This window comes from Dasypus novemcinctus, chromosome 2 (genome assembly GCF_030445035.2).
Source record: "Dasypus novemcinctus isolate mDasNov1 chromosome 2, mDasNov1.1.hap2, whole genome shotgun sequence".
NCBI lineage: Eukaryota > Metazoa > Chordata > Mammalia > Cingulata > Dasypodidae > Dasypus > Dasypus novemcinctus.
The window spans coordinates 119064109-119091694 of record NC_080674.1 but is presented as its reverse complement, the minus strand read 5'-3'; positions in this window follow the sequence as shown (position 1 = coordinate 119091694).

Below are 27586 nucleotides of genomic sequence, written 5' to 3'. Positions count from 1 at the left end.
AATGAGGAACAGGGTATTTACACAGCTTCAAAGTACTGTCCTATAGACTATTTATTCATTATGAAGGTCAAAAGAATAACTTTAAGTCATAGAAGTCTAGCAGATATCACCTTCATCTAGTAATCAAAGTAAATATCATTGGTAAAGTAATGGGGTAAATTGTGTGCCACCTGTTAGGATACAATGAGAAGAACAAAATACCACTTTTTTGATAATCTGGCCAAAGAGTCACAACCTGAATTTTATCATGAGGAAACATCAGACAAACCTAAATTGAATGACATTCTAAAAAATAACTATCCGTTAACCATCAAAAATGGCAATGTCATAAAAATCAGGGAAAGACTGAGGAACTGTTGTAGACTAGAAGAGGAAAAGTTATATGACCACTAAATGCAATACAAGATTTTGGAGTGTATCCATTTTCTATAAAGGATATTATTTGGACAAAAGAGACAAAACTTAAATGAGGTCTGAGGATTAGGTGGTATAAGATATTAGTGTTAATTTTGTTATATTGTGGTTATACAAGAGAATGTCCTTGTTTGCAAAAAATACACTCTAAGGTGTTCAAGAGTGATGAGGTATCATGTTGGCAATGTTCTGGGGAAAAACTAATTCTTTTGAAATTTACTTGCAACTTTTCTTTAAATTTAATATGCTTCAAAATAAAAATAAGTAATAATAAGGAGAACTTTAGAAAATTAGCACTGATTGAGCACTGCTGTGTGTCAGATATTATGCCTGATTCTTTCATATATGCTAACTTTTATCCCTCTAAGGTCATTATTCTTATCCCCTTTTTGCAAATGAGGAAACTGAAATTGAGAAAATTATGTCAAAAATCACAGAATTAGTCAGGAGAGGTAAAATTTAAAAATGTGTCCTCCTACCTACAAAATAGTCTCTACCTTATCTCTGGATAGTTAAAAAAATTCCTCATAAATACAAATGCAGACAGTGCTTGCTTTGAACAGTTCTATTAGCTTTCTAGCTGCTAAGAAAAATATCATATGATAGGTTGGCTTAACAACAGGAGTTTATTGGCTCATGGTTTTCAGGCTAGAAGAAGTTCAAAACAGTCATCAGCAAAGTGATGATTTCCCTCCCTTAAGGCTGTGGTGTTCTGGTGTTTGCTGCCAGACAGCTTTTCTGTCACATGGCAATGTCCTCTCCTTTTTCTTCCACGTTCTGTTGACTTCCAGCTTCTGCTTCTTTCCCTGGATTTCTTTATGCCTGAACTTTATTCTGCTTTTAAAAGATTCCTATGGAAGCAGACTTGGCCCAGTGGTTAGGGCGTCTGTCTACCACATGAGAGGTCCGCGATTCAAACCCCAGCCCTCCTTGACCCTTGCGGAACTGGCCCATGTGCAGTGCTGATGCGCGCAAGGAGTGCCCTGCCACACAGGGGTGTACCCCGCATAGGGGAGCTCCATGCGCAAGGAGTGCACCCCGTAAGGAGAGCTGCCCAGTGCAAAAGAAAGTGCAGCCCGCCCAAGAATGGCACCACACACACGGAGACAACAAGCAGCAAAAAGAAACACAGATTCCCGGTACCTCTGATAAGGATAGAAGCAGTCACAGAAGAACACACAGCGAATGGACACAGAGAGCAGACAACTGGGGGGGGAGGGGGGAGCGAGGGGAGAGAAATAAATAAATAAATAAATAAACAAATCTTTATTAAAAAATAAAAGATTCCTGTAATCCAGAATAAAGCCCTACCTGGTTTAGTTGGCCATACCTTAACTAAAAACAGCTTCAAAAGATCCTATATGCAATGAGCTCACACCCACAGGAATTAGAACACAGGAATTAGATTAAGAACATGTTTTTTCTGGGGTGTATAATTCAACCTGCCACAGGTTCCAATATGCACAAATTTCAGTTAGCATAGTTTCATTTAATAACACCAGTTCCCCAACAACAGGAATCAAATTCCAGTTACTACATCATAATAATTGTAAATTGGTAAATTGCAACCTTCTGTGCTAGCTCTTCTGTTAATGAATTACTCATAAGTAACAGATGCTCATCATGATTAGTGGCCAATCATATCACTCCTTGAATAGACTGTAGGTGATTGGTCACTGCTCACGTTATCCATTTCATGCAGAGAGCAAGGAACACTTGTATTGCCTCCTTATTTTGCAGTGATAAAATCACATGACAAAACTAGATCTCAAAAGAAGGATTGGCCAACAGAAGACAAAAATACTGCAAATAAATGAAAACACATAAACTGGAAGTGAAATTCAAATCAAGTAGAAATGTAGTTACAGAAGAAATAACTGGCTTTCAAAATATTGACACTGCCTCATTTGAGAGATTAATATGCAACAAGAGGAACTTACTGAAGGTAAATTTATCAACATAAATGAGAAAAGTGATTATGACAAAAACAATGAAGATGTCCCAGAGAAAGTGGTGCCAGAAAAAAAATTTACATTAAAGAACTTGCAGAGATAGTTCACTACAAAAGCTCAAAGGATAAAATATTGGAAACTGATCCAAACTCAGAAAGGGTTATGATAATTCTCCAAGGCAAAAGATGCTTACACCATATAGTAAGTTAGGCAATGAGAAGAAGGCAAGTACTATTCAAAATACTTGATAAGTTTTTTACAAAGAAATAAAACATTTTATCAATATTTCCAATGTTTTAAATTATAGTATATTAAACATATTGGTGCCACTATTTTTTTCATTTCCCTAGACATTAATTACTGACAATGAGAGGTTTTAATGAATATTTTTGAAGTCATGGAAGATCATTATTTTTCTCAGTGATTATTAAGAATGCTTTAGGGAAGTCGTCGATGTGGCTCAAATGATAAGGTCTCCGCCTACCATGTGGGAGGATCTGGATTCAATCCCTGAGGTCTCCTGGTGAAAAAGAAGAAAAAGCATACCTGCATGGCGAGCCAGTGCCCGCATGGAGAGCTGAGTGCCCACGCGGTCAGCCAAGTGCCCACGTGGTGAGCCGAGTGCCAATGCAGTGAGCCAAGTGCCCATGTAAGCGTTCATGTGGTGAGCCAAGTGCCCGCAGAGTGAGCCAGTGCCCGCGGAGCAAACCAATACCCATGCAAGTGAGTCATGCAGCAAGATGATGATGCAACAAAAGAGAGATGAAGGGGAGAGTCAAGGTGAAGCACAGCAGAGACCAGGAACTGAGGTGGCACAATTGACGGGGAACCTCTCTCCACATCAGAGGTCCCCAGAATCAAATCCCAGAGAATCCTAGAGGAGAAAGATGAGAAGAGAAGACAAAAAGAGAAACAGATATAGAAGATCATGCAGTGAATGGACACAGACGGCAAAAACACAACAGCAGGGTGGGGGGAGGGGCTGGGGAAGAAAAAAAATTTTTAAAGACTTGCACAGTTTCAGCTTTCACAGTCATTTTTATGGCCCTTCATTACTGTGCAAAGCAAGAACTTCCTATATTTGGTAGAATACTCACCCTCCAACAAACAACCACAAGTTTACTTTTCGTCCCTCTTCTATTCCCTCTTTCACTAATTTCCACAAGAAACCAAGCTTCTCTGATGGGTGGCATCTCATGGTGGTCAGCATGGGGAACTCTCTATTCATTTTCTTCCTGTAATGTATATTATGCACAAATCAGGCTGCCTCCTTGGTTCATCCTTTCACTGCTCCCATTTCAGTTAAATCCAGGTTAGGTCACCTCTTTCTCACAGGTTCAAAATATTTTCCCTTATTTATTTATTTATTTATTTTTCAATGCTACCTTGGCAAAAAATCTTACTTGGTTTGTCTCCCTGCTGTCTTAGGTCCATTAGCAATCAATAATTTACATCAAAGTAATGTTAATGGTACATCTATTCATTTCAAACTCCTAGGGAGTACAGGGGGATAAAGGAGGGAGAATCTGATTAACACAGAGAAGGAAATTTGTAAGCAGAAACATGAGATGCTAGAAGCCATGAAGTGGAAAAAGCCATGAGAAAGCAAAGGCAATGAAATAAATAAAAACCAAAGAAGAGAAAAACCATGTAACAACTAAATACAATGCATGATTCTGGAGTGGATCCATTTGCTATAAAGGACATTATTGGGACAACAGATGAAACTTGAATGAGGATTAAATGTGGTAGTATCAATGTTAATATACTGATTTTGTTGTATTCTGGTTACATAGGAGAATATCTTTGTGAGAAATATGCATAAAGTATTAAAAACATAATTGGGAGTGATGGGGCATCATGGTGGCAGCATATTCTCCAATGTCTCTGGGAGGAAATTCTTTGAACTGTACTTTCAACTTTTCTTTAAGTTTAATATTTTTCAAAATTTACAATATAGTAATAATGAGAACAATTTTTTGAAGTTCATTACTTGTGATAAAAATAGAGTAGCTGAGTAATCATAAGGAAGAGCTCAAAAGAAGTCAGTAGACACCACCACCAACCAGGATGGCTTCTAAAAATCTTTCCTTCCCTCTGGAAAGGAGGATTTCTTCTTCAGTCCCACTGTCTGACATCAGCCTCCCTACGGAACTTTCCCAATATCTTCCCAGTTCGCTTACCACCTGCCATCACCAGCCTTGATTCCGCACTTCTCATCATCCCCCTGCAGTGTGGGGTCTCCATCACGGTCAAGGGAAGGAGGAAGAATAGAAAATGGTGGGCATCATGGTCAATTTCACTAACAACCATGTGCCAGACACTGTCAGATATCAGGGGTATAAAAAGAAGTGGCAGATTTTCTCTTCTTCTCTTTTCTACATGCCTAGAAAGGGAAGGAAATAAGAGCAGAAAAAGAGATAAAAAGATTGAGATGAGGGTAAAATATATCTTCATGGTTCCTACTACCACTTCCAGCCTTGACTCTACTAGAAACACTGGGCAAGGCCCTAGGAGGTCCACCTGTATAGCTGAAAGCTGGGACCCACCCTGCTTCACTTTGCAAGACAGAGCTACAGGGAGAAAAAATGTGTCACACTAGAAAGACGGTAAGATTAAGAGTAAAAAGACCTGAGTTTAAGTCCTCCTCCACCATTTAACTAGTTGTGTGGATTTTAACATACCGTTAACTTCTCTGGGCCTGAGTTACCTCATGTGTAATATATGTGTAATAATCTGGCCTTCCCCAGATAGCCCTGATAATAAATGAGTTACAAGGTATTTTGAAAATAAAGATCAATAAAAATGTATGACATTGTTACTAGTCATTTATTTATCCACCTAATATTTAGACATTCTGAATACATTTGCTTTTTAGACCCTGTACAGGTTCTAAAATGCAGTAGCTAGGTAGAATAATACTTTCTATATACTAATTTATAAAATCAAGGACTTTCATATTCACAAAATTTATTTTAAAAAGGCCTCATCCTTTGGTATTTGAAAATCAAGCAGTTCTGCAACTTAGCACAAAGATTTGAGGGACCCTTTATAAGCACAATTTAAGGACCAGCTGTGATTTGGAGTTCAGAACTATTTAAAGCACCAAGAAACATCATTCCTGACCAATCAGGATCTCCTTTCTGTAAATTATACTTGTTAACTTTTGATTCCTAAAATAATTATGTGAAATCTCTTTGGCATATAACAATAAGCATTTATTTAGCTCACTCAATTTTGTGTACTGACCTATGTAGTACTTGGCTAGGGCAGCTCAGCTGGGACCAGCAGTTCAGCCCAGCCATGTTCTTCTCACAGAGATGTAGAGGTACAAAGGAGCACACCCAACTAACTGCACAAGAGCCTTTCAACATATTACATCACTAACACATCCTTGGCCAAAGCAAATCATTATTGACCAAGTCCAAAGTCAAGGCCATGTTGGGGAATGAAGAGGGAGTGAATGTTTCTGAATAATAATCTAATCTACCACTGATGTCAGACATTTCAAATTTGGGACATCTAAAATTGAATATGTCATATTCTCCCAAGTCTGCTGTTCCTCCAGTGCTCCCTAGTTCTACAAATGACACCTTTCCTCTTTCTCCTCTCAGACCATAACTAATGAGTCACCAGACTCCTTTCTGTCTTAAGCTACCACTCTAGTCTAGGCCATTGCCATTGTTCCCTGGACAACTACTGCTAGAATCCCCTCATCTGCTCTGGCTTCCTCCAGTTCATTTTCCACAGGCAGAGAATTTTTTTAATAAACACAAATCTAATCACAAGACACCCTGACTTACAAGCTGCCATTGCCTATAAAGTTAAGTCCAAACGTATTCCATGGCTTGCAAGACCCTCCCCAACCTGGCTCCACCTACTGCTTCTCTCACCCAGTAGCCTGCTGTGTGCTCCCAAAGCACAATAAGTTTTCCCTTAATTCTCTGATTCACTTGCTAGGCTGAAAGCTTCATGAAAACAGGGACTATGTCTCCTTTGTTTCCAGCTGTAAACACTACACACACAAACACACACACACACACACCGCAAAAGTTTCTGGCACATAATAGATGTTCATCACTATATATTTGTTGAAGGAATGAATAATGAATTAAATGAATGAGAGAGAAAAAGGGTTGTCTCAGAGTAGAAAGACTAGGACTTCATAAGTAAATAAATCTTCAATTCACAAACCTTTTCTTTTGCATGTTGACAAAAATTTTCAGCTTCTATACTTTGATTACTCTTCAAAAATAAATTTTAAAAATTAGAGTAGACTTATTTTTCTCAGCCATAGTAGGACATGAAGAAAAGAACCAACTGGCCAAAATTCAAAATCTCTCCCTTGCATAGAAGAAAGAAACTTGGGATCCTGCAGGTTAGGAGTGTACATATGTTGGGTTTGATTAGGAAAAGACTAGGGTTACTACACTGAAATAAACTTCACTGTCATTTAGTCTATCTCCTTGTGTCAAGCACAGGAATGACTCAGTCAAAACAAAACCTTGCTTCTGAGAAGGAGAAACATTATAAAATCAAAGAAGGCCAGCAAAGATGAGACTCTTAAAATTTCCTCTCTCACAAAGTCAGGAGAGTCTCTCAGAGATCAACAGCCATTCCTTTATTCATCAAATATTTTGGAATTCTGAGCGTTTTCCCCCACAGATATTAAAGTTAAATGCTTTTTTTAAAAATAGCTGAGAACATCAGTTTTGAAGAGAAAGGTCTTTGCTTTAAAGGACCCTATGTTCTTTCTATCTTAAAAAATTCAGAAGCTATTTATTGGTATTTGCAGCAAATATTCTTGCTGAACCCAGAAAGAACCCTTGATGATTCCTCGCTATGTGTCTCCTCACACAGAAACCCCCATGTGTAGTAGATAGAGAATATGCTCTAGGTAGGGGAATTCCATTTACTTTTAAAGTTTCCTTAAGAAACCATATTCCTCTTTTGTTGCTACCTAGGATTTCATTGCTACATCCACTGAGGTCACCCTGAGAATGAGTTACATACACTCCTTTTAGCAAATGACTGAAACAGAGTTAAAACTAACCCTGGGGGCCTAGAACTAAAGCTAGCATTAATTAGGTTATTTCATTTGCCAAATCCCGTTAGTAAAAGATTCTTATTAAGAGATCATTATAATTTTCAGACTAATGTAAGTCAGTCAAACTGACAACTCCTACTAAGAGGAATGCCACCTATAGAATTTTCTTTCCATGATAATAAATCCATCCAAACTAGTATTTAACTCTAGGCTCTCACCTGCCAATACAGGACCTCTGCACCCTGCAAAACCTCCCACATTTCTTTCTGGGAGACCCCAGGAAGTCTGCCCACAAGGGTCATAAAAAGGTCATGTTACCACATATTCCTGACTTGAGCTTTTACTCACTATCTTGGCTACAAGGCAGCGCTTCCTTAATTATGCATAACCAGTGAAGTCTCCAAGGCATTGCTATCTCTTCCCACCAGGTATGCTAAGGTGCAGAGAAGTGCATGGTGGTCTGTGGCCATTTACTGCTCTGTTTTACCAACCTCCCTCCTATTATCAAAGACCTGGAAAGAAATCCATGGAAGCTAGGCAGGTAACAGAGCTGATGCACAGAAGCTAGGTAGTATTCAGAACCTTCAGTCCTTTATTCTTCCTTCCCTTAGGATGAGTTCTCTCCCAAAAGCCACCTTAGTCCTTCATGAACACAAACCTGGCATGTTGCCTCACCTTTCTCCAGGCATGCTCAGGCCCATCGGAATGCCAGCAATGGACATTCTTTTCGCTATAGCCAAGAGCCCAGTGCTCCAATTTTCATCATAATTCATGACAGGAAAAGTCACATTTCAATCCAACCACTCTCTACCCACAAATGAGATTTTCATACCCAAGTGTTAGAAATTTCAATCCCATATGCTAATTTTAAAATGTGAGCCTTTGTCAATTTACAGAGAAATAGCAAAATGATTAAAAGTGAGGAGAAAGGTTCATAAACAAAAAATTAAATTGATGTAGACACCTAAGGTATGTTTAAACAACGAACGCTAATTTCAAAAAAACTCTCTTGAATGTGTGCTTGGGTTTGATGTTGAGTGATAGGAAATATAATGACATGTCTGAAAGATGTAGTAAATGTCAAATAATATTAATTAAATGAAAGAAAGACAGCACCGTTGAGGGAAAGAAATAATGTGTTTTGTTCTATGTGCCATATATAGAGAACAATTAATATTATTGGGAATAAGAATGTATTTGAGAGCTCCTGATAAATTATAAATGCCATTCAAGCAAAGGTATTATTATACAAATATAAAATTTATGCTAAAATATATTGAAAATTAGAAATTCCTTTCTACAGTCAGATTTAATAAAGTAAAAAGGAGGTACCTAAAAGATGTGGTTACTTAGAAATAAAGTGTAAATGACCTGGTGTTTGTTTTCCATTATATTATTCTCTTCTTCTTTTAGCACTTAGGTTATAGAAAGAAGGAAACTCCGGTTCCTTTTTCCTTTATGCATTACCATAACACATTCTCACAGGGTATTCTTTTCTTCTTCTTTTTAAAAATCTAGTCCCTTCCTTCCATACATTATTTAAAGAAATAAAAAGATTTTTTTAAAAAACTATAATCCTATTAAAACCTGGCAAAGTCAATTTTGCTATTCATTCTTAATTCTTACTGCTTTTACAAATTCATTTCCAATTCTCCTTCTCCTTTTTCTCTTTCTTCTTTCTCCTCCTTCTTCTTCTTCCTCTTCTTCTGTCAATTTTTTAAAATGTTATTCCAAAACCTCTCCTCCAACAACAGACCTTCCAATTCCAGTCACTTTAGGCTCTGAGAATACCAAGTCCTCTCAAATGATCTACAAATCTTGGAATACCCTGGATTCTTCTGCCAGTCAGTAACACAATGATAACTCCAAAATATGGACTTCCTTTGATACAAATCATGTAAAGAGCAGGAACAGAATGATTTTTATTTAAAGTAATTGATTTTCCAATTAAAACCACAAATCTCCTATGCTAAGAAGTCACATGTTGAAAATGATTCTGTTGAAATAGTGCTAGACTCTAGATAAAAACTTGTATTTTTAGCTCCAACAAACGTTAATCGAAATCAGCATTAGAAACACCTGCAGATGAATGAGTTGGGAGTTTAAAAACTATCCCATTACAATACACATATAAACTTAGCAGCCATCTCCAATATTGCACAAATTTTGGAAATCAGTTTGAATATGAAATTGTGGTAGAATTATAGCATTTGAAATGAAATTTAGTGATTTAATAATTAACCCCCAATATTTTTCTTTATTCAAGATAATATTTACTTTTGTTTCCTTTCATTTTATAGGGGGAGGGGATATAATCATTTTAAAAATTTATTTATTTTTAATTGTGGTAAAATATCTATAACATAAAAATCATTTTATATAGAGATACATGGGAAAATACAATTAATATAATTTATGGACTATAGTTAACAGAAATACTGTAATATTCTTACATCAATGTCAAAGAAGGTACTGTGTTAAAAACGGGAGAAGGGGTAGGTTTAGAAAAAATATACCAAATGTACTCTATAGATCATATTTAGCGGTAATAGTCTGAGATGTTTTCTCATAATCTGTAACAAATGTTCCACAACAATGTAAGGTGTTGGTGGAGGGGTGTTGTATGGGAATTCTGCACATTATGCATAATTGTTTTGTAAGTTCTTAACTTCTCTAATAAAAAATAAATTAAAAAAAAATAAAGAAAGGAAACTTCTCATTGACAATAAGGTAAGATTTGACTAATGGTAAAGGAGGAAACTAGATTGGAGAACAAGTTTTCTAGGCATCATGTTTAGACACATTTTTCCAACACTGCAATTATCTTGTTCCTGCTTGGACCCAACCAACTTTACCCTTTGCCTTACTCCTGTCTCTGATTTTACACACTGCCTGGTGGGTGCCGTTTGTCACTGTGTCCTCTCAGTCATCAAAAGAAAGGGAAGAACGGTCTATTATTTGAGAGATTTGCAAATGCTTTATGAGGATGCTTTATTATTTAGCAAATGCTTTTATTAGGATATATTTGGGAGTCCAATTTTTCTGTCTCCTTGTTTCCTTCATAAGGGGGTACTCCTTGAAATAAGCTACTATCTTCCAATACATTATTTACAGGCTGGCACTTAACATACCATACGTACTTAATAAATGTTATTTTTTGGTCATGTAAAGATAATTAATGGAATATATGTGTGCCAACCTCTGAAGAAGCTGTGTCATCCTTAGGCTTTTATTATCTGGGAAAAGTTTCTAAGTTCTGGGGTCTCAGATCCAGATACTGGTGAAATCTGCCCAAGCACTCGAAGTGTGGATGACAGAACCTACAGACACTGCCCATACTGTATTCCTGACTCACACTGGCGTCACACTCCTGTCCACACCAGGTAAATGATTTAAGACATCAAAGCAATAATATAATAGCGTAGTGAGCTTAGAATTCACAAGTTACAACTCAAGCAGGAAGAAATGTCTTTTGGTTTATTTTTCTATAATAGAATTCAATTTAATTCTAAAGTCTCCATTTTCAATGATGGGAGAAAGCTCAATCCTGTCACTCTCAAGATAACTGTGTCATTGTAGTTTCAAAATTAGTCTCTTGGAGTATATACTTAGTCAAATTAAATATTTAAAATTTTAAAAAATCATTTTAACCATTTTAAGTGAACAATTCTCTGACATTAAGTACATTGATAATACTGTATACTTGGGTCACTATCAATTTTCAGGCTATTTTCATCATCCTGAACTAAAACATATTCATTTAGCAATAACTGTCTACTTCTCCCTCCCACCACCCCTGGTAATCACTATTCTGCTTTCCATCTCTATGAATTTGCTTATTCTAAATATTGCATATGAGAAACATCATACAATATTTGTCCTTTTGTGTCTGGCTTATTTCCTTCAACACAATGTCTTCAAGGTTCATCCATGTTGTAGCATGTACCAGCACTTCACTTCTTCTTTTGGCTGAATAATATTCCACTATATGGATATACCACATTTTGTTTGTCCATTCACCTGTTGATGGATACTTAGGTTGCTTCTATCTTGTGGCTATTGTGACTAATGCTTTGATGTACAAAATCATTTCCTTTTTTTGAATGGATAATGCATCCACATGATTCAGCAGTATAAAAAATATTCAGTGAAGAGTTCCACCCTACCCAGCTTCCATCTTCTTCCAATCCTTTAAACACTTATACCACAAAGAGTTAACCATTTTTTATTATATCAAAAGCTGACTCTCCAAATATCACCAGACAACTTGAGAAGTCAAAGTAGAGCTTATTACTTACTATGTCAAGGATGAACATCACATTACATCAGAAAATATCGGCAGTGCCTCAGAGGGGGGAAGGTCAGGTTAAAATTTATTGAGAGTTGAAATTTTTATTTAAGCAGGTCTTTTAAGGTAGGGACTTGATTAGGATTGAGTAAGAAACACAGTACAACATTACAGGACTGATGGAATAATCAAGGCAAGAGTTTTGATACCACAAGTTTCAAAGAATCATAGGGCACAAACTGTTGATGCCTCCCAATGAAGAGTTACTGGGTTTTCTGGTACATTCCTATAACGAACAATCAAACCATTTGTTTGGCAAAGGAAGTCCCAGAGAATAAAGAAATAGTAACAGAGACAGTAGAAAAAGCAAAGTCAGGTTAATGCAGACAGTGAGGAGTGGATTTGGTTCTCAGTTTCCAGTCTGAGTGTGGGAGTAGATGGTTCTTGTTCTCAATTAGCTTCTTGTGTCTCCTTCCAAAGTTTCTCTGTAAAAATAAAAACAAATACAAACACATATTCTTGTTCCTCTTTCCATTTTCTTTGGGTGTGAATCCACTGTAAACAGGACTTTTAAATTAGGAGGAGTTGTAGGTTTACAGAAAAATTATGCAGAAAATACAGTTCAAATATAACCCCTTTAAAAGATGTTTTCTCTATTAACACTTTGCATAAGTGTGGTACCTTTGTTACAATTGATGAAACAATATTATAATTATATTATTAATTATAGCCCATAGTTTACATTAGGATTCACTGTTTATGCTGTGCAGACCTATCACTGTTCTTAAAAAAAACTTTATTCTAGTATCATATATACAACTTAAAACGTCCCCCTTTAACAACATTCAAATATATAATTCAGTGGTGTTAATTATGTTCATAATGTTGTACAAGGATCACCACCATCCATTATCAAAACTTTTCCATTATCCCCAGCAGAAACTCTGTACCAGTTAAGCATTAACTCCCATTCCCTACCTCCCTACCCCTTGATAACCTACTATTCTAGATTCTGTCTCTATGAGTTTGCTTATTCTAATTATTTCATATCAGTGAGATCACACAATAGTTGTCCTTTGTTTCTAGTTTATTTCACTCAACATTATTTCTTCAAGATTTATCCATTTTGTTGCATGTATCAGAACTTTGTTCATTTGTTGTACTAGGTTCTAGTGCTTTGGGTGTGAACATGGGGCGAATTCACAGATTACTTTATGGAGTTTATAGCAATATTTAGTACATGTGTTAGTTATTTAACAGTATTGTCTATCTCTTTGAGAATTCCTTAGATCCTAGTTTCTAAAGAAATGCTTTCATATCATTCAAATGAACCAAACATTAATTTGTTGGTAAGTTGAGAAATTACTGATAAATGAAAAAAGGTTTTTCCATGTTCATGTTAACAGGATGACTTTCACTGAATGTGATTTATCTTGGTTAGTCAGAGAAATCAAATAGTTTTATTCTGATTTGAAAACATGCATGCATCTTTTCCTGTATCTTACAATAAAAATTAAAAAAAATACTTGCTGAGTGATTGTTGAAAATTCTCATTTCTTTCCTCCTTTTGGCCTCCTTATAAGAAAAATTACTCAAGAGGATGAATATTTGAATCAAACGAAATATGTTAAGATAAATATGAGATGAGGAAGGAAAAGAGAAGGATAATGAGGGTAATAAAAACATGTGCCATTTGGGCATTTTTAAATTACTTGGGAATCAATTTGACTACCTATTTAGATATTCATTCGTTATCTAAATGGCTGAGGCTGTATGGGTTGCTGCTTTGGGCCAATTGTCAATAGTAAACATTGCAAAAACCTCAAAAATATTAATAGACTAAGGACTTACTCTGCACCCAGAACAGTGCTAGGGCTGCTGGGGATGAGGGGAAGACGACTGAACTAGGTAAAACCTGATTCCTGCCCATGCATTTGCATTGAGGAAGCTGGACATCACCATCTGAACTGAAGCAGGGGCAAACAATTCAAGACAGTGCACAGTCTCTACTAGGTTCTGTGATTCAGAATGTCAGTTTTTCTTATAACCTCTACTTTCTTCAGGTAAAGTTAAGCATATGCTAGCATGCTGAAATGTATATTGCTACTAACTTGATATCAATTTGCTAGAGGTCTTTTTGTAAACCATGTACTAAAGTTCTTCATCCATTTTATGAACCATAGATACAAATAGAAGGCAATGCTTCCCATTTGTCTTATGAGGAGTGTAAAAATATTTTAAAGGCCAACTTAGATATATGAACTTTAGGAATATTGGTATAATATGTATCTATGTATTCATGATACTTAAGTATTAATTTATTGTACTATAAATTTTAAAAATATATAAGAAACTAAGATTAATTTAGAAATATTTTTTTCTAGGCTCACATTTTTCTAGGGTACAATACTTTCACTTAATTATTAAAAGCATCATCTTTTGCATCAATATAAGAAGCTGTCAATGGAAATTTTATCTCACCTCTTAAATACCCATTTGCATAGCATTGAGTTATTTTTTACCTTCAGTATATAGTTGAGATCTGCCCAAAGTAACTACTCACCATACTATTTTTTTTTAGAGACTTTTTAAAAAGATTTATTTTATTTATTACTTCCCCTCCACCCCCTTCACTATTTTACACTCATTGTCTTTTCGCTGTATCGGCTTGTCTTCTCTTTAGGTGGCACATGGAACCGATCCTGGGACTTTCTGAAGTGGGAGGTGCTCCCTGGTCTGCTGTTTCTCTTATTGTCTCTCTTCTCTGTCTCTTTTCATTGCATCATCTTGCTGTGCCAGCTCTCTGCGCGGGTCAACCCTCCTGCACAAACCAGCACCCTGTGCAGGCCAGCACTCTGCTCAGGCCAGCTCACCACGTGGACCAGCTTGCCTTTCACTAGGAGGCCCCAGGAGCTGAACACTGGACCTCCTATATGGTAGATGGCAGCCCAATCACTTAAGCCACATCCATGTCCCTGTTTACTTTTTTAAGTGATCATTTTAAAGCAAAACATCCAAGTAAATTTGTGTCAAATTTATTACATAACTTTTTTTTTTTTTTAAAGATTTATTTATTTATTTAATTCCCCCCCCCCTCCCCTGGTTGTCTGTTCTTGGTGTCTATTTGCTGCGTCTTGTTTCTTTGTCCGCTTCTGTTGTCGTCAGTGGCACGGGAAGTGTGGGCGGCGCCATTCCTGGGCAGGCTGCTCTTTCTTTTTCACGCTGGGCGGCTTTCCTCACGGGCGCACTCCTTGCACATGGGGGCCACGCGGGGGACACCCTTGCGTGGCACGGCACTCCTTGCACGCATCAGCACTGCGCATGGCCAGCTCCACACGGGTCAAGGAGGCCCGGGGTTTGAACCGCGGACCTCCCATATGGTAGACGGACGCCCTAACCACTGGGCCAAAGTCCGTTTCCCTACATAACTTTTTAAAAACCAATTCTACCAGGTGATCACTCTACGCTTTCTAAACTAACATTGAGTGAGATAATGTCAGCCTAATGTGTTGTGGTAGGGACTATAGTGTTACCTAATATTACATTTGTTTTCCTAAACTTTCCCATATCCTTCCAGTTAGGTGAGGCTAAATGACTAGTTTTGGCTAATTAAACATGAGGGTCAGTAATATGTGTCTTTTCCAAGTTTACGTAAGCATCCATCTGCAAGTCAATTTCTAGTACCATAGTGAACCAAGAAGCCACACATGGCACAGTTTTGTGATGGTGGGGCTTCTATCAGCCTGGATTCCTGAGTGACTAAGCTACCTCAACTGTGAGTGAGAAATAAACAAGTTGTGTTAAGCCACAGGGACTTTAGGGTTAATTCTTATCACAGAATGACCTTGTCTATCCTCACTAATATGTGTCTTCTCTAAATAAAATAAAACAAGAGAAAGAATGCTCTACAATATGAGCCATTATATAGACTTGAATATAAGTCATTCCCCTTGTAGCATGAGGAGTTTTGAGAACATGCCTCACCTTACATTTGACACATACAGTATATCTCTTGCTGAATCAAGTGACTGCATGAAGTAATCTTCTAGACCATTTCTTTAAGGAGCCCCAAGTTTCCATCTTTACAATTTGTAAATCATTATTCACCCCTCTCTAGTATATTTTATTTGCACTGAAAACATTTCTACCATATCATTACTTTTCAGGGGGAAAAATAAGCAGCTGATAACTATGTTGTTTGTAACAATTAATATAGGGCTCTGAAAAATAATTATCTTTATTTAACTGTCATTGACACCCACAATTTCCTATGGAGCTCTCTATAAATATTTCCCCAGATTTACATAGGCTTATAATTTAATGGTTAAATGCCATAATCATGATTAAACAGGCCTACATTCAGTTCTATTTGTACCAAAAACATTGTAGTTTCACATAACAGTCCTTGCCAAATAAGAACAGAAACTCATATCAAATTATTGGTTCTCCTATAATTTCTGGAAGTTCCCAAAAGGCTCCTCACATGTGCCCACACAGCAGTCCATCCCCTGTGGGCACCATGCCACATCTGCCCTGGTCTTCTTCTTGCTCTAGCTCCCTTTGACCCTCATCCTCTACACACAAAGCTAGCCAGGAGAAGGTTACCCATGCCATTGCCATTAGGAGCACAGCTCTATCTGTGCTTCTGGATTGTCTCTAGAGTCTCCAAAATCCTTATTGCTGGTTTTATTCACAGGCAAGAAGTTTTCCCCAACTCTGAGGCACACTGTCATTGGGGTCCTGAAACAACTCTGCTTGCCCTGATGATTTCACAGAATATCTCTAAGCCATATCCTATATTTAATCCTTAATATCTTAATAACCCAAGAGGTGTAAAGAGAAATAGACAGCATAACATCCCCTTCACCCTCCTGTGCAACGTTTTTTTGGTGTATTATCCCTATGGAATAGCTTTTTTCTGTCAATTGTAACACCCTAGCCTGCCATGTCTGTCCCTGGAAACCAACATATAGTGTATGTGCATGCATCTGTATGTGTGTGTATGTGTTTGAAGGGTAGAAGTACCAACATAGCATAAGCTGGTAGTGTTAAAATGGAAACCCACTATGCACAGTTTTTATTCCACTGTGACTTGTTTCCCATTATTTAGAGAATTTTAATCATATCAGAGACAGAGGATACTTTAAAAAGACTGACCTAGGTCTGTTCTGAGCAAATACAAAGTTTGTAGAAATTTGAAAAAGCAGATTTCCTTAATTTTAAAAAGCTCCAAAGATTCTGTTTCTAAGAGTAAATATATCCTAATAGAGGCTAAACTAGAGGACTAAAGGATTCTCATTTGGTTCTGCCAGATTACAAACTCCTTGAAGACAGGAATTCTACCTTGTCATTGCATCTGTCACATATCTGTTATAGTGACTTGACCTAAATGTGACACAGTGAAATCTACCTAATTTGAATTAGATGATGGCCTAAAAGATTTTGCGACTTAATTCATCCTTAGAGGAAAGGAATAAGTGTATTTCCTGATCAAATAGAGGGGAAAGCTTTTAAAAGCTTATTTTCTTAGAACAGCATATATAAACTTGCCAATGTTTGACTGTGGTCTGGCTGCTTGAAAGCTTGGGAGACAGCCAGGCAAAGTTATAAGAGACAAGTGATAGGTTGAGGGGTGAGTGATCAGAAATCAATCTGATGTGTGGCTCTGCCAAAGGTTAATAGCACAAAGATATTGGCTTTGAACGTTCTTTGAGAGAATCCAAAAGGACATGGTAAGAAACTTGATTGGAACTGATTGTACAGAATCTCTACTATGTAAAAAGAGAAGACAAGTAGAAAGCCCTTAAGGCTGATAATATTCCTCTTCACTGAAGGAAAAGACAAGTGACAAAAGCAGCCAATGTTTCATAGCAGCTGAACTTCAGCAAAAATTTATTCGAAAAGACTTTCTTGGAGTCTTCCTTTTGACACAAATGATATTTCTACCTGCAAAAAAGATGTTTTTCTGGGAGATTACTCTAAGGGAGTACAATGCATCATCTAGATTTTGCAGTATATACTGAAAAACCATTTAAAATTGGAATTTAACCAAGTAATAGGTTTTATTTCACATCATTTCTTACAAGTAATATAAGAATACGTTCTTACTCAAAAAATCAAACAATGGTTTATATACATAGAGTTAATATGTACAATATTATATAATATGCCAATCATCCCATTTCTTTGGTAAGGTTTGGAGTGTATTCTTCCAGGTGGTTCTATCATATATACACACATGTGCAAATATATAAGTGGCTTTTATTTTTATTATTTTAAACATCAACTGGAAAAAAGTTGTCTTTTACTGAAATTCACTTTCTGTTGAAGATTTTTTAAAGCAGTGAAGTGACTGAAATGAAGTAAAAGAATAAGAAACTAAGACCATTATATAATCTACATACCTAAAAACCAATGCTTACATAATGAGAAATTTCTTGCATTACTTGGATATTTAAAGGAACAAAACTCTACACTGTGTTTTCAAGCTATTCATGTGAAAGGGGTAGAATGCTGTGAGACCATAAAGTAATAGGAAAGTTCCACAAGCTGAACATAAAAAAGTCTCATCATTTAGAAATCACATCTTTATGCTTACACACAAAAAGTGCAGCTAACTTGTTTTTTCTTTGGCTGGCTGATACCTTAAGAAATTAACACCTTTTGTATATGTGCCAAATTTGGCATTTTCCTTCATTCTCTGTTCATTAAAGTGAGAAATAACAGATAGTTGAATTAATTATCCAAACTAGAACATGCATAATATTAAAGCCAAAACCTGGAGAAAATTAAATTAGCCACAGAATTCTCATTTAAGTCATAACCCTCAAAATCTACCTGTTTGTATGGTAAAGCCAGTAAGGAAGAAAGAAGGGGCATTTTCTCCTGAATTATTTTCTAATTAATATGATACGGATTTTTTAAAATATATTTTGTTAACTTTATAGATATTTCCATTTCACTGGCAGAAATCAGCCAATCTATAACATATATATCTATAAATATACAAACTGCTACTGCTATCACCCAACTGTGGATGGCTCCCTACCTCAAGTCATGGAAAGTTCCATGGTCCTCAATCTTCTCTAGCGTTCAAAAGGGATGAATGGTAGCAGGAGGAGGAGGCTCAAATGGATTTGGGGCCTCAACTCCTATTGGTACCATGTCGCTGTATTTTAGGTTAAAGAATCTTCTGTGTATGGCACACTGTAGATAATCAATAGTCAATGATGTCAATTCTCTCACCCTGTTTTTCCTAATCCCCATGATTCCAATATAGGTGGCTGCCAATTTACAGTTTTCCATTTTTGTTGTTGTTGTTGTAGTTAAACAAATTTATTTGCTAATAATGAAGGTGGAAGGTTATTTTAATTGCTTTAAAGAGAGCCCTATTAACTACTAACTATGTTCTTTATGTAAACCACTCAGCATTTATTTTCATTTCTTTTGACAGGAAAAAAAGGCTTATTTCACACCCATAGCTTTGGACTTTGGATGTGGCAGGATACTTGGTGTTTTATGGTTTTTCTGACCTTTAGCCAAACTATCAGGCTGGTTTAAAGCAGTCAAAGTTTAGGAGGCCAGGTAGAGAGGCAGAACAAGCAAGCAGGTAAACATATTATCTCTACCTATGAAGTTTTATAGTTCCCAAAGGTATCTACGGGTTTTAATTTTTGTGAAGTTCATTTTAAGGATGATGGCAAAGCAAACTTGGATGGCAAGAGATGGAGAATTAATCCAAGTAGGTTCTGAAATATCTGAAAACGCAAATTGCATTTGTTAATGAGGTTACTATTTTTAAAGATACACACTAATACAAACAACCTGTCTCATAGCACAAGATAATTTTTTTGTTATTGCTCCTTCTCTGCTTTATTTTTTCCTTTTTCTCTCTTCTTCCACTCAGACATTTCTTTTTAACCATTTTATTCTGGTACAATCCACGCTAAGATACTGCAGTTGGGTTGAGTGCAGATTAGGAAATTTCCTTGGTTTTCCTCAGTTGGGCATTTATAAAGAAGTTCCAGGGATCTTGCATCTGGATTCCTAGAGGTCAGCATTGGCCAACTTCATATTCAGAAATTCTCAGGTAAATAGGAGCACCACTATGGGGTTTAGAAGACTTTGGTAGTATAGCCACATTTTCTGCTAACAAATTGAGTGAACTCAAAGCAAGTGATTTGATCTTTCTGGGCTGCAGTATTTTTAATCAATAAAATCAGAGTTAGCAGAACAGTAAATGGGTACACTACCAATGGAGGTCATACTAATATAAAAATTACAAAATATTTACACCTTTAGTTCTAGCATTCGCATTTCTGATAATTCATCCTATAGATTGTGAAATGATATATGTAAAAGGAATTTCTTGTTGCATCATTTGTATTATTAAAAGTTTGGGAGCAGCTCAATAGGGGATTGGTTAAATAGATTTTGTTACAACTATGCAAAAAATATTATATAGCTGTATGAAAGGAAGAGGAAACTCCCCAATACTTATATGGAAACACATCCAAGGTATATTGTTCAATGAGAAAAGCAAGGTACCGAAGAGAATGTATAATGTGCAATCTTTTATGTAAAAAATGGGGAGAAGTCTCTCCAGCACAGTGTCGAGCCAACACTCATTCCCACTGTGGGCCCCAGACCCTGTTCTGGAGGAAGCAGAGTAACCACTCTGCACATACTGCAATGCCACTCTGCTGTCACCAATATATTAGGTGACAGTCTGAAAGACTGATACAGGAAACTCTTCTCTGGCTTGCTCTACCAGAACTTGCCCTGCAGGCAGAAGCAGGTTGCTGACAGCTAATTCAGTATAAGAAACAATTAAGTTAAAGAAGCCTGAGGCAAAGGATTACCTGCTTTAAATCATACAATATAGCACCTGAGAAGCAGAGAAAGTCTATACCATAAGGAGTCGAGGGGGCATTCTAATTCCTGTATACAGGGGAATTCCAAAGGCAAGAGCAAGCACAAATCTCAGACAAGATACAGGCTTAGAAAAAGACAGGATACAATCCTTTATTTTCATTTACTTCAGGCTGATCTGCAGAATAGGAGGGCTAAACTCTGAAGGAGAGCAATGGCCAACCCAGAGCCAATATGCAAAGATTGGGAAAGGTAGGTTTTTGTGTGTGTGTTGGTTGGTTTGTTTCAATTAGTTCTGGGCACTTAAGGACATCTCTGTCATATCACTAGTTGAACACAAATTTAAGAAACAGCAGCTTAGGGACTTAATCCCAGAATTATCACTTTAAAATATTATAATCTATAATGAGCAACAAAAGATTATAAGACAAACAAAGAAACAGAAAATAGTGACACAGGCAAAGGAATAAAATAAAAATCCAGCAACCAGCAATGAGGAACACCAGACTTCCGATATACCTGACAAAGATTTTTTAAAAATGATCTTAGGTATGCACAAGGAGATAAAGGAAACAAAGAAAAAAAATTAAAGGATATCAGAACATCAACTGAATAATATTATAATCTAAATAAAAAGATAGAAATTTTTTAAAGGAACCAGCTAGAACTACTGGAGTTAAGGACCAGAATAACTAAAATTAAAATTCTCAAGAAGGTTACAACTGCAGATTGGAGCTGGCAGAAGAAAAAAATCACTGAACTGAAAGAAAAGATGATTGAAATTATTCAAGCTGAGAAGAAAGAAAAAATAACTTAAAGAGCAAAGAAAGCCTAAGAAACTTATGGGACACCATCAAGTAAACCAATATATGCATTATGTGAATCCCAGAGGGAGATGAGAGAAAAGGACAAAAGGAACCTCCCAAGAAATAATTCCAAATTTAACAAAAGCCATGAATATACACATTCAAGAACCCCAAACAGAAGAAAATTTTAGAAAACCACACCCAGACACATAATAGTCAAACTATTGAAGGATAAGGACAAGGAGAGAATTCTGAAAACTGCAAAAGAAAAACAATGTGTTACATGCAAGAAAGTTCCAATGTAGTTAAATGCCTATTTCTCAATAAAAACCACAGATGCAAGAAGGCTGTTGGAATAACTATTGAAAGTGCAGAATGAAAACAACTGCCAACCAAAAATTTTAAATTCAGGAACAATTTCTTTCAAAATTGAGGTAATGATTAAGACATTTCCCAGATAACCAAAGGTTGAGCATTTATCACCACTAGACTTGCCCTACAAGCATTTAATGCTAAAGGGAGTTCTTCAGATTGAAAGGAAAGGACACTTGACAGTGGATCAAAGTGACATAAATAAAGACCTGTGGTAAAGGTAACCATGTGTTTAATTATAAAAGCCAGTACTACTGAATTATAATTTTTGGTATGTAACTCCCCTTATTATTTCTTACAGTTTCTAAAATGAAAATGCATAAAAAGTAATGATAAACCTATGGTTTTAGACATACACTATATAAAGATACAGTTTGTAAAAGTACAACAAAAAGGTGGGGTATGGAAGGATACAGGATATATTCAATATATTCTATTGACATTAAGTTGGTATCAAATCAAACATGATTGGTATGTTAAAGTTAAGACCCATAGCAACCACAAAGAAAATAAATTTTAAAATATATACAAAAAGAAATGAGAAGGGACTCAAAAACTGTAGAATATAAAAAATAAAGTAAATAGAAAGTAGGTATTAGTGGAAGAATTGAGGACCCAAAAAGAAAACAGCAAAGGTAGAAGAAAGCCATGCATTACTAGTAGTTACTTCAAATATAAAAGGATTAATCTCTCCAGTCCAGACAAGAAGCAGAGATAAGCATGATAGAGAAAAGCACTACCCAGCTACATGTTGTTTACAAGACTCACCTTAAATTCAAAGAAAGTAAAAGGATGAAAAAATATATCATACAAATAATAACCAAGAGAGAGCTGAGGTAGCTATATCAGATAAAATAGACTTTAATTTAAATACATTTACTAGGAACAAGAAAGGTCATGAGGTACTGAAAAAGGGGTCAATTCAACAAGAAGACATAACAATTACTAATATATTTGCACCTAAAAGCAGAGTCCCAAAGCATATGAAACAAATATTGACACATTTGAAGTGAGAGAGAGGTGGTTCTGCATTAAAAATAGGAGATTTCAATATACCACTTTCAATAATGGATAGAACATCTAGACAGAAAATCAATAAGAAAATAGAAGACTTAAACTATACTATAAACCAGCTAGGTATTACAGACATATATACCACACTTCACATAAAAGCAGCAGAATATACATTCTTCTCTAAAGTACCTGGATCATTCTCTAGGATAGACCACATGACAGGTCTCAATAAATTTTTAAAATGTTGAAATCATACAATGTATCTTCTCCAATCACAGTGGAATCAATCTAGAAATCAGTAACAGAGAGAGAATTGGGAATTTACAACATGTGGAAATTATACCACCAATGGGTCAAAGAAGAAATCACAACGGAATTAGAAAATATCTCTAGGCAAACGAAAATAAAAACACAACAATCCAGAAAAGTACGGAATGTAGTCAAGCAGTGCTAAGGAAATACATAGCTCTTAAAAATGTTTACTTAACAAGAGTCTCCCACCAGCTCTCATCTGCTGCCTTGCTGCCACCAAAATTACTACAGGTGTGATAACAGGCTTAAGCACTGCCTCTTGCAATAATCAGACTTCAGCAGGCATAGAGTCAAGTCAATGAGTTGGCAGACATTATGAGAGTCAATGAGGAAAAAGTGTTAGAGAGAGATCAGAAACTCTGTTAGATGATGATGCAGACATGCCACAGACAGGAGCCTCCCAGTTTGAAACAAGGGCAGCAGCCAAGTTGAAGAGAAAATATTGGCAGAAGAACTGAAATACCATGTGCAATTGGGATTAGTGTTGTGGTCACCATCATTATCATTGTGTGGAGTATTCCTTCATGAAAAACCAGAGAAATTCAAGCATGCTCTTCAAGAAACCTCTTCAAAACTTTTGACTTGAAACCAGCTATTAATATATTATCAAGATTCCCTACTGGTGTATCTAAAATGATTATTTTTGTTTGTCAATACAATCTTTTATTTCTAGGAAGTGTGCCTTTGTTTTTTAATATGCACTCATACTAGAAATATAGTCACCCCAGCTCACATTTTACTCAGTGCCTTTACAAAGTTATATATGGACTGATGATGAAGAAGACTTAAGTTCCAGAGTGTTATAATCTAGAATTAGCATTGTCACTGATTAATTGCCACTGATAACCAAGAAAAATCACATTCAGTGCAAGTCATCCCATTAACACGAACACAGAAAAATCTTTTTTCATTCATTAATATTTTCTCAATTTACCAACAAATTAATATTTAGTTCACTTGAATAAAATAAAAACATTTCTGTGGAAACTATAGGATCTAAGTCTCTGAGAGGCAATATTGTTAAATAAATAACACATTTACTAAATGATGCTATAAATTCCATATATTAATCTATAGATTTGCCCCACTGTTTACCAATGGAAGGAAAAAGAATCCTATTAGTTTTTAGCATGAGGAAAGCATATAGGAAATTGCAACACTATACAATTCTTTCTGCCTAAATATGTCCTAACAACTCCAATATCAGTTTAGATAAAAAGGAAGGAAATTGGTCCTTCCAGCCAACTTCATTGGTCCCATGGGCTGCCAAGGTTGAGGAATAGTTCAAGAGAAGAAAGAATCTGGTGCTGAAATCAGACACACCTAGGCTTTAATCCCAATTACATCACTTTACCAACACTGTGAGTAAGCAAACCACTCAACATTTCTGAGCTTCATTTTTCATCTAAAACCGAGGAGCAGGATTGCCTGATGGAATATTAGATGCCCAGTTACATTTGAATTTCAGTTGAACAATAATTTTTTATGGATGTTGAATGTACTAGAAAAGTACATTTAAAATGCAGCATTACACAATTGTTTATCTGAAATTCAAATGTAACCGAGCATCCTGTATTTTTATTTGCTATATCTGATAACCTTACTTAGGAATAATAGTCTTATTATAATATAATAATACTCATTGGGGTAAGGATTCAAATAGGTAAGTTCCTATTTTCTAGAGACTATACTAAAAGGCTTTTCAATTATTTTAAATCTCATTTATTATTGACAGCAGTCCAGTGGAAAAAAAAGTTATTACGCATTTGCCAGATTAGCCAAAAAAGGTTGACATTAAAGAATTTTCCCCAAGTTGCATGTCTGTAATGGCAGGGCTTGAGTTCAAAAAATCCCTTGGGTTTAGCCTCTATGACAGTGGTTCAAAAATGCTTGCATGCACTGGAATCACCAAGTGAGCCTGTTGAAAACCAGTTTGCTGAACCCCACCCCTCAGTTTCTGATTCAGTAGGTCTGGGGTGGGGCCTGATAATGTACATTTTTAATGTGTTCCCAGATACTAATGTTGTTGCGGGTCCAGAAACTACATCTTTTAGAGACATTGCCATTTACTGCAGAATTGGACTATCCAGTCCACCACATTCATTAATATTATGAACTTGATTCAATACATCATCTTCTCTACTCCCTGACCTGGACTAGTTCCACTGGCTGTCACACAGACCAGCTGTGGGAAACAGAGCAAGGTGAATTCTTTCTCAGCCCCTAATAATGAGATTTTCACCCTATTCTGTATGCTGACTCAGTTCCTCTGCTCTTCTAGGCAGGTCTATTGAAAACCCCATCAAGGCTCTCTCTTTCACACGGCCCACAACTTGTCCACAAAACACACACATGACTTACACTGACAACTCTCTGGAAGGGCAAGCCAACCCCAAGGCAGTAGTAACCCAGTCCTTTTCCTATCTGGATTTCCAGGCTTGAGTCACAGCCCACTTTATAGTGTTTTCTAAATTCAGTGCCCAACAATCACAGATTCTCTAAGTGCCCCTGTGAATGCCCATCCTCGCAGGACTTGATATAAAAGGAACATTCACAGCCTCCACTCTCTTCAAAGAGACTTCTACATAAACCCTTCCTCTTCTATTCTTTAATCCCTTGAAATGGGTGACAGAGTGAAGAGTCTTAGAGTAGTTTATCAATCATCTGAAAATCCTCTCTAGAGTGTTTTGGCACCACACTTTGGAATTTCATATTTATCCTAGTAGAAACTTCAGTTTTAATATAGTTACATAAAAGAAAGTAAAAGGACAGCTGGATTACCAAACTGATGGCCAGGGCTTGGTACCCTGAATGGGAGGGGTCTTATGCAAATCATGCTGAAGTATAACAACATAACAACAACAAGCCAAAGAAACAAATGCTTTGAAAGGACCCGTGACAAAATGTCAGAATATACAGGACAGGAATGAATGAGATTTGGGGTAATTTCAGTCCAAGGGTTAGGGATAAGTGTTTAAATGTAGAGATACGTGGTGGGAAATTTGTGCCAAGGTCCATGGACTGTTTTTCTCTAATTTCTCAAAGAAAGTTTGTTCTCTGGCTGAGGCATATACAACTAAATTCTCTGGAAAATGCAATAAGCCCCCAGAGATTTCTATAAAGCATAGACTTCCAGCATTACCTATTCCCCGACAATAGGCAAATTGTAATCCCAAAGCCAGAAGCTTGCTGGCCTTATAAGGTCCAAATTTCATGATACCAATCTGCTTAGAAATAGTAATTTTGCATCCTCATAACTACTTTTTCCTGTCCCAATATTGACTGTCTTTTGTCAGCAGCACTGTCTAGTATGAAATTTTGTCTCACACAAAGGGAAGTAACTTCTTCTAAACAATTAGAATTTTGTGAGTGTAGAAGTGTCTTTATTATTCATGTTAGGCTTCTCAGACTACACCTGATAATTTATGATAAAAAGATGACCTAGGAAGAGTGCTGACTACACTGGAAAAACCAACCATGTGATTAGAGGACTGGGATTTTCAGCCAGTTACATCAGTCCTACCTCTGGGGAGGGAAGGAAGGAATGACTAAAGATTGAATTCAACCAGATGGGCAAATTATTCAATCATGCCTATGTAATAAAGCCCTGGTAGGAACTCTGGACCTTGAAGTTGAGGTAAACTTCCAGCTTTGCAATACTCTAAGCATATTGTCACTCATAGATAATGGGAGGGTAACGCATCCTGAGGAAAATGAAAGTTTTGCATGTGGCACCCTCCCAGATTCAGTCCTATGTGTCTCTTCCTTAATTGGTTCTAACTTGTATCCTTTCCCTGTAAGAAATATGACCATGAATATAATAGGTTTAAGGAATTCTGAGAGTTTTCCAACAAATTTTTCAAACTGAGTTTGTATTTGAGAGACTCCCCGTGATGATTTGGAGCTATGTACCCTGGGAAAACATGTTCTTAAATGTAATCCATTCCTGTACATGTGAACCCATTATAAGGAGGACCTTTTGATGAGCTTAAGGTGTGACTCAATGCAATATATAGTTTCATATGTGTGGGTGTGTGTGTGTATGTATATACATATATATATATATATGGTGGGTCTTAATCCTATTACTGGAGTCCTTTATAAGCAGAATGAAATTCAGACAAAAAGGGAAAAAGTCACAGGAAGCAAGAAGCTGAAGGTCAATGGAACACAGAGAAGAGAGAAGCCAGCAGAGGCTGTCATGTACAGTGTCACGTAACAGAACTGCTCAGAACCAAGGATCACTGGCAACCAGTCCCAGAATGCCAGTCTTTGGAAAGAAAGGAAGAAAATCAAGGCATCTTGATGATGCCTTGGTCTGGACTTCTCAACCTTAAAACTGGGAGCTTATAAATTCCCACTGTTTAAGCCAACCTATTGCAAGGTATCTGCTTGAGCAGCCAAAGAAACTAAAACTCCTCCAAACCAGTAGTTGGTGTCAACTGAAGGTAGTCTTGTGTGGATTCTTCCCTCTAACTTTGCGGTTGGATCCTAACTCCTTGAAGTTAGG